This window comes from Apium graveolens, chromosome 7 (genome assembly GCF_009905375.1).
Source record: "Apium graveolens cultivar Ventura chromosome 7, ASM990537v1, whole genome shotgun sequence".
NCBI lineage: Eukaryota > Viridiplantae > Streptophyta > Magnoliopsida > Apiales > Apiaceae > Apium > Apium graveolens.
This window is the reverse complement of record NC_133653.1, coordinates 127,197,260-127,205,840: the sequence shown is the minus strand read 5'-3', so window position 1 is coordinate 127,205,840 and position 8,581 is coordinate 127,197,260. Positions and strand designations below refer to the sequence as shown.

The 8,581-nt window shown below is 37.4% G+C and overlaps 1 non-coding gene across 1 annotated transcript; it reads left to right on the top strand.

Moving 5' to 3' along the window:
* The first annotated feature begins 3,185 nt into the window (after positions 1–3,185).
* LOC141675755 (small nucleolar RNA R71) lies at positions 3,186–3,292 on the top strand. Its single transcript, XR_012556390.1, has one exon. It is a non-coding gene; the product is annotated as a small nucleolar RNA R71 (small nucleolar RNA).
* Positions 3,293–8,581: the final 5,289 nt, after the last annotated feature.

Here is an 8,581-nt window from a genome sequence, read left to right as displayed (position 1 = left end):
GATAAGATCGAAATTTCTCAAAGCCAAAGACTATAGCCAAAAGCTCCTTCTCAGTAGTGGTGTAGTTCAATTGGGCCCCATTTAAAGTCTTACTCGCATAGTAGACCACATGGAAAAGATTTTTCTTGTGTTGTCCCAGAACTGCACCTACCGCATAGTCACTCGCATCACACATCATCTCAAACGGTTCTGTCCAATCTGGTACTGTAATAACTGGTACCGTGATCAAACTCTTCTTGAGAGTCTCGAATGCTGCCAAACATTCATCATCAAATTTGAAAGGCACCTCTTTCTCAAGCAAATTGCACAATGGCTTAGATATCTTTGAAAAGTCCTTGATGAATCGCCGATAAAAACCCGCATGACCGAGAAAACTACGGATTCCTTTCACCGAATTAGGTGGGGGAAGATTTTCAATGACTCCCACCTTAGCCTTGTCCACCTCCAGACCTTTGCTAGAGACCTTATGCCCAAGGATAATGCCTTCACGCACCATAAAATGACATTTCTCCCAATTAAGCACCAAATTAGTTTCCACGCATCTTTTGAGGACGGCGCGCAGATTATTCAAACATTCATCATATGAGTGTCCAAAGACGGAGAAGTCATCCATGAACACTTCGATGTTATTTCCAATCATGTCAGAGAATATAGCCATCATACATCTCTGAAAGGTGGCCGGGGCACCACATAACCCAAACGAAACTCTACGAAAAGCAAATGTGCCAAATGGACAAGTGAAGGTAGTCTTTTCCTGATCCTCTGGTGCAATACAAATCTGATTATACCCGGAATAACCATCCAGAAGACAAAAATACTCATGTCCCGCCAATCTGTCAAGCATTTGATCAATGAATGGGAGAGGGAAGTGATCCTTCCTTGTGGCTTTGTTCAATTTTCTATAATCCATGCATACTCTCCATCCTGTAACTGTTCGAGTAGGGATGAGCTCATTCTTTTCATTTGCGACCACAGTGATACCTCCTTTCTTAGGTACACATTGCACGGGGCTCACCCACGAGCTGTCAAAAATAGGATAAATGATGCCTGCATCTAGCCATTTCAGAATTTCTTTCTTCACCACCTCTTTCATGATCGGGTTCAGTCTTCGCTGCTGTTCCACAGTTGGCTTACTACCTTCCTCTAACAGAATTTTATGCATACAATATGAAGGACTTATCCCCTTGATGTCTGCTATGGTCCATCCTATAGCCGATTTGAATTCTCTCAAAATCCTTAAGAGCTTGTCTTCCTCACTACCTGAAAGGTCAGCTGAAATAATAATAGGTAACGTAGATGAATCACCTAAAAAAGCATACCTCAAGTGTTCAGGTAATGGTTTGAGCTCCAAGGTAGGTGCTTCCTCTATTGATGGTTTGAGCTTCCCTTCAGCATTCTTAAGGTCAGAAGTACCAAGAGATTCAAATGGTATGTCGAGCTTTCGCTTCCATGGAGAAGCGTTCAGATATTGTAATTGCTCGTTGCTATCTTCATCATCGCTGTCAAAATCCCCCACTAAGGCCTTTTCCAATGTATCAGACATTAGCATGTGATCGAGTTCCGAAGTAACTGCGGAATCAATCACATCCACTTTTAAGCACTCTTCATCTTCTGTAGGGAATTTCATTGCCTTGAATACGTTGAAGGTCACATCCTGATCTTGGACCCGCATAGTAAGTTCCCCTTTTTGCACATCTATCAAGGTACGGCCAGTAGCCAAGAAAGGCCTCCCCAAGATTATGGGAATCTTCTTATCTTCCTCAAAATCCAGAATAACAAAATCTGCAGAAAAGAAGAGCTTATCCACCTTGACGAGCACATCCTCAACTATGCCCCTTGGGTAAGTAATGGAACGGTCAGCCAATTGTAGCGACATGTATGTGGGTTTTGGATCAGGCAGATCCAGCTTTTTAAAGATCGACAACGGCATCAGATTAATGCTTGCTCCCAAATCACAAAGGCACTTGTCAAAAGTTAGATTGCCAATGGTGCAAGGAATGGTGAAGCTTCCTGGATCTTTTAGTTTTGGTGGTAACTTTTGCTGCAGAACAGCGCTGCATTCTTCCGTGAGAGCAACGGTTTCAAGGTCATCCAGTTTCACCTTCCTTGAAAGAATAGTCTTCATAAACTTCGCATAACTAGGCATTTGTTCCAGAGCCTCAGCGAAAGTTATATTGATGTGAAGTTTCTTGAACACCTCCAGAAACTTCCCGAACTGTCTATCCAGCTTTTGTTGCTGCAATCTCTTAGGAAAAGGTGGTGGAGGATAGAGCTGTTTCTCCCCTGTATTAGCCTCAGGCAGAGTGTGTTCAACAGTAGTCTTCTTTGGTTCCGCCACTTTCTCCTTTTGCTTAGATTCTTCATCTCTAACTTCAGCTTCGACTTCTTTTGCCTTTTCAGCATCAGCTACTTTTCCAGACCTTAAGGTAATAGCCTTGACTTGCTCTTTAGCTTCCTTCCTGCCTGGTACTTCCGTGTCACTGGGAAGAGTGCCAGGTTGACGATTGAGCACTGCATTGGCTAATTGACCGATTTGATTTTCCAAGGTCTTGATAGAAACCGCCTGACTCTTGTACAACAGCTTAAGTTCCTCAAAATCAGCACTAGTAGGTGCAGCTGCACTTCCCTGTTGAGGATATGATTGCCTTGTAGCATACTGCTGTGGTTGCTGGAATCCAGGTGGGTTAAACTGTTTACTCACTCCTTGCTGATATGTTGGCTGAATAGCAGTCTGATTATTCCCCCAGCTGAAATTTGGATGATTTCTGTTGTTAGGATGATAGGTCGCTGGCACAGGCTGCTGTTGTCGCTGATAATTATTCACATATTGAACAGATTCGTTGACAAGAGAACACTGATTCGTAGTATGAGAACCTGCACAAAGCTCACAAACCATAGCTATTTGATTAACTCCATACGTAGCCAGAGAATCAACCTTCATTGATAGCGCTTGGAGGTGGGCTGCAATAGCGGTGGCTGCATCAACTTCCAGAATACCTGCGACCTTGCCTGACGTCATCCTCTGAGTTGGGTTTTGATGCTCGTTTGCAGCCATTGTCTCTATAAGATTATACGCCTCAGTATAGCTTTTAGCCCATAAGGCTCCTCCAGCTGCTGCATCGAGCATGGGCCGAGATTGGGCCCCCAAACCATTATAAAAACCAGTGATTACCATCCAATCTGGCATTCCATGATGTGGACATTTTCTCAACATTTCCTTGTAGCATTCCCAAGCCTCGCACATAGATTCTGTAGGTTGCTGCGCAAACTGAGTAAGAGCACTCCTCATAGCAGCAGTCTTTGCCATTGGATAAAACTTCACCAGAAACTTTTGCGCAAGATCTTGCCACGTAGTGATGGACCCAGCTGGTTCAGAATGTAACCAGCCTTTAGCCTTATCCCTCAGTGAGAATGGGAAAAGCCTCAAGTGGATAGCCTCATCAGTCACGCCATTATACTTAAAAGTGCTGCAGATCTCGACAAAAGTCCTTATGTGCATGTTGGGGTCTTCAGTTGCCGCTCCTCCAAAAGAAACAGAATTCTGCACCATCTGAATAGTGCCCGGCTTGATTTCAAAGGTGTTAGCTTGAATAGCCGGATGAAGGATGCTTGACTGAATGTCATCAATTTTAGGCCGAGAAAAATCCATAAGAGCTGGATCAGCTTGAAAATACGATCTCCCATGTTTACTGGTTCTTTCTGCTCAGTTCCTGAATCCGAATCCTCAAAATCTAACTTTTCCGGAGTATCAAGAACTTCGTCTTTCTCCTCAACTGTATCTAAGGTCCTCTTGCGAGCACGAGAACGAGTTTGCATAAACGCTTGCTAAAGTACCTGAAACACAACCAAAAAAAAATAAGTAACTACTACATCCTAATCACTGAGTCCTAATGACCAATGATGGTAAGTACATAAACTAAACAAATACGCCGAGTCCCCGGCAGCGGCGCCAAAAACTTGTTAGGGCGAAATCACGCACTAATATTCACGCAAGTATACGCGTTCGCAAGTAATATAGAATACTTTCTAGTTCGTTCCCTCAGAGACTCAGACTAAGTTATTGTCTAATTAAACTCACTCACCAATGTATGATTACTTCTCAATGTTAAGATAACACTTAAAATTGTTGATTAAATATTAACTATAATTAACTACTTAATTAACCACTTAACTAACACTTCAAATTATCAATAATAAAACACTCATGAGATCACAACTTCATTATTACTTCCTTCTATAGCCATTGTTATTACCTTTAGCATGTGACAGTGATGATATTAATCGAATAACACGAAACTGATAAAAGCCAACTTTCATTGTACTAATACCATTCTACCAAACATCCACAATTAAGATAGAAGTTGAATAGTCATCAATTATGTTGAGTTCCTATATGTCTACAGAAATTGACAACACAATGATTTAAGCACAAGTTATTCCTTTTGATTACATAGGGCAAATAAAACTGTTAGAGTTACCCACTAATCATGCTCAATGTACATGAACCTATGCTAGCATGGCAAGTTCTAAATCTCAAGATCCACCGTCGCTTCACAAGAGATTAACACCCTATCTTATATGTTCGCGACGCACATAAGACGAATACGCACAACCAATACTAGATATCATGCATTCATCACACACTAAAGTATTAAACAATTAACTAAAGAATTCCATAATAAATCCGTTGCAACCCCATGATCATGATTAGCCCATAATAGAACTTATCGCCATCATGGGTTCATATGAAATCATGATAAACAACACAATAAAATAATAACTAAACTAATTATATTAAAACAGAGTACGTCACAAGAGTAAATAAGTCAAAGCAAGAAAACTAGCATCCAACATTACAACAAAACAAGAATCACAAGAAAATATGCTTCCTCTTCGCTGCAGTGTGCTAAATCGGTCTTCTTCCTTATCTCCTTCACTTCTTGCGCAAAACACAATCTAAAACATAATCTCCTTCATATTCTCTATGAAAACGTCTCAAATCTACTTATATAATAGTCCCATAAAACTCAGATTACATAGAAGTTGGAAGCCAAACAGAAGTAGAAGTCTAAAATAATTTATCCTTTTCCCCGACCCTGCGCGGCCGCTCAGCATTTCTGCGCGGGCGCGCAAGGCTGCTGCGCGGCCGCTCAGCATTGCTGCGCGGGCGCGCAGGACCCTTCTGGAAAAATTCCAGGTTTGCTCCGTTTCTTCGCCGTAATCTGCCCGTTCTTTTCCTCTCGCAATGGTGAACACATGCCAAGGCTTATTCTTGATGATTCCTCCTCCGAAATGCAACTAATACCCTGAAATGCATAAACACTAGAAAAACGCATCAAATACACAAAATACTTGATTTCAAGACACCAATTTAAGCCATTTTAAGACGTTCTAAGTGGTATAAAATGCCACTTATCATCAAACCAGAATAATATATACCACTCCTAGATGAACGAGAAGTAAGTAGGGAGGAACTAAAAGATAGGAATTTGGCTACGATAACTCAAGGGATTCAAGCTACTCCGAGAATATGATACGAGACATAGATGTCAAAGAAGACTTTCTGATAATATGGCATAAAGAAAGAATAAGCATTATATGTGACTAGACGTCAAGGAAGAGCATTGCAGTCAATTCGTATGAAAACTCCCTAAAACCAAAATAAATGATAATATGGGTTAGAATAAGCGGGTGATGCCTCCAGATTAGTATATATTCTTCTAAGTAGTAAGAGAATTTCGCCCGGCAAGTCTACTCGATTGTGATTCAAGGAAATTAAGGTATGATATTATGACTGTGCGCCAATCGTATCCAGTAAAGATTTTCTCGTTAACTCTTAATTCTGAAGTAATATCAAGAACATTATAAATCAAACATGCCCTGGTTTCAATATATCATTCGTAGATGGACAAGAAGATTAAGGGGACGATTAAATAGCCTCAAATGCGATTAGGAGCGATTACGAACTAGGTTGATTGAATAGAGAAACATGTGGGAATGAGGTTCAATAACCAGTAACTATTGGAAACGTTCATGAGCACGGATTACTAGAATTAGAATGATAAGAGAATTATTATGCATTATGATGGTCCTTTTGAAACAATAAAATAGGCACGATAAGTGTAAGTGAGTTGGCTTCACCGCCACACGTATAGCTGGTTCATAGAGTGTTTATGTGTGTATATTCAGGAAAAGTAATTAAGCTCCATTATATATATAAAATGGGGACTTAAGTTGAGTTATATGAGCAACTAATAGAATATGATATCAGTAAGAGGCTGATAGGTAATGAGTGGTGTTGTGAGTAAAGTTTATGAAAAGTTGTAAGGTTGAGAGATCAACCTGAGAAAATGGATGTGAGATACTTGAATATATCATTATCTGATCCTTAATGTGATTCTGAGGACATAATCCTTTTAAGGGGGAAGGATGTAATATCCGGGACATAGCGTGTAATTATTTTTATTGATAAATGATTATTATGTGATTTTTGGTGAATTATCTGATGATTGGTGTTGATATGTGGATATTTATACGTGGTAAAGTATAAGTATGTTAATTTTATTATGACCAGAATAAAATATAGATAATTACGGTATTTTTCTGGTAATTTTTGGACTGTTATATGTTTTACATTTATTTTTGAATTTATTAATTATTTTTTGAATAATTACAAAATTATTTTATAAAGCTGGGAATCGTTCAACCTCAAATGTTTTTACAACCCCAAACTCTTCCGAAAACTCCTTTCTAACCTAATATGGTAATTCCAAACATTTTTCGTGTTTTGACTTTTTCGATCCGGATTATGGTTTGACCCGTGCGCGGCCCGACGCACAATTTTCGATACGATAACCCTTTTCGATAACATTATCTTCGTACAAAGCGTTTTATAAAAGCCCGGTTTTGATAATTACCCAAAACCTTTGATTCTTATCCAAAAAAGGATAATGCTTATCCAAAACAAGATAATGTTTATCCAAAACGTTATCCGATAGGATCGTTTATATAGTTACTTAGCGGCTAAGAAACGTATTTATCGATCCAACACGATCCAGAATGTACTAATATTCTGTAAATATAAATAACCAATACAATATTGTATTTTGTACAGATAATCATTTGCAAACAGTAAAACTATATAGTTTCCAGAGAAAAACCTTAAAATTCATCGCGTTCTTTATAATCAAACGCACAAACGAAAGTGTTAACGAACTCCGATTCGAGCGTACAATATATCAAATCGAAGCTCTCAAAAAGTTCTTATGTAGTCAATCATCCATTTCAGTACAAAAATCAAGGTCATTTTCTTATTTAATTAATTTAATTCGAATTATTTAGTAATTAAAATAGGAATTTTTATTCTTGATGTTGTTTTTATGATTTGATGTTAGAATCATGTAGATCTTTTGTTCCTGGTCATTTTGGTATATTATATGACTAATCTGGAGTTCAATAACATGTTCAATTTGATATATGATTCTCGGAATTAAAATTAAGGTTTATGTTCTTGAATAATTTCAATTGAAATTTGGGAATTTCTATGTTTGGGGTTATTATTTGAAATTGATTGCACTAGGTTGTAGATCATTGAAAAAAGATTCGATTGGTAAATTGGAAATTTACAAACGATTCCTGGAACAGCTTAATCGACTTCGCTGGAAAAAGGTTCGACTTCGCCGCCGGCGAAGTTTTAGATGGATTTTTTGAGTAAACTATATGTTGTTTGTTGATTCCAAAATATGATATAGATTCCTGACATGATACTCTATGATTCTGCATGTTTCTAGACTGATCTGGGCTCGAATGAGATTTTCCGGCGAGTTCGGGGTCGACGGCAATGGGTAGGTCGTGGACGACGGCAGAATTACAGAAATGTCCTTGAACTTTTGCAAAATTTATGTTTTAGTCCCTATAGTTTCAAAACTTTAAAAATATTAGATTCCTGTTAATAAAAATTATAAAAATGATATTCTGCTTATTTTTATTTTCAGAAAATTGTTTTAATTAATTAAATATTCCAAAAATTCATTATTTAATTTCTGAAAATTATTTTTATTTAAAAATAAATTTTAATTATTTAATTAATTAATTTTAGTGGATAATTAAATATATAATTAGTCAATTCATTTAAATATTAATTGATTATTATTTTAATTAGTTATTAATTAATTTTAATTGATTTAATAATTTGATTTAATTATTTATTTTGATTTAAAAATTCTGAAAAATAGTATCGAGCTTTTAAATATTATTTTAAATTATTTTCAAGGATCGATAATTATTATTAAATAGTTTTAAAGTCAGATTCGGGTGTTTGAACCCTATTATTTAATTATAAAATGATTCGGAGGCCCATTTTAATTCCGAAAAATGTTCAAAAATTCGTATTAAATACCTGGAAAATCATTTTACCCCGAATATCTTGCGTGCTATGTGCTATGTGCGATGTGCTATCTGATTGATGTGTTATATGCCTATGTGTTTATTGTTTGACGGTTTTTGCTATAACTTTTAATCCGTAAATCGGATTTGGGTAGAATGAAGGATATATAAAAGTTTATGACATCCATATGACGAT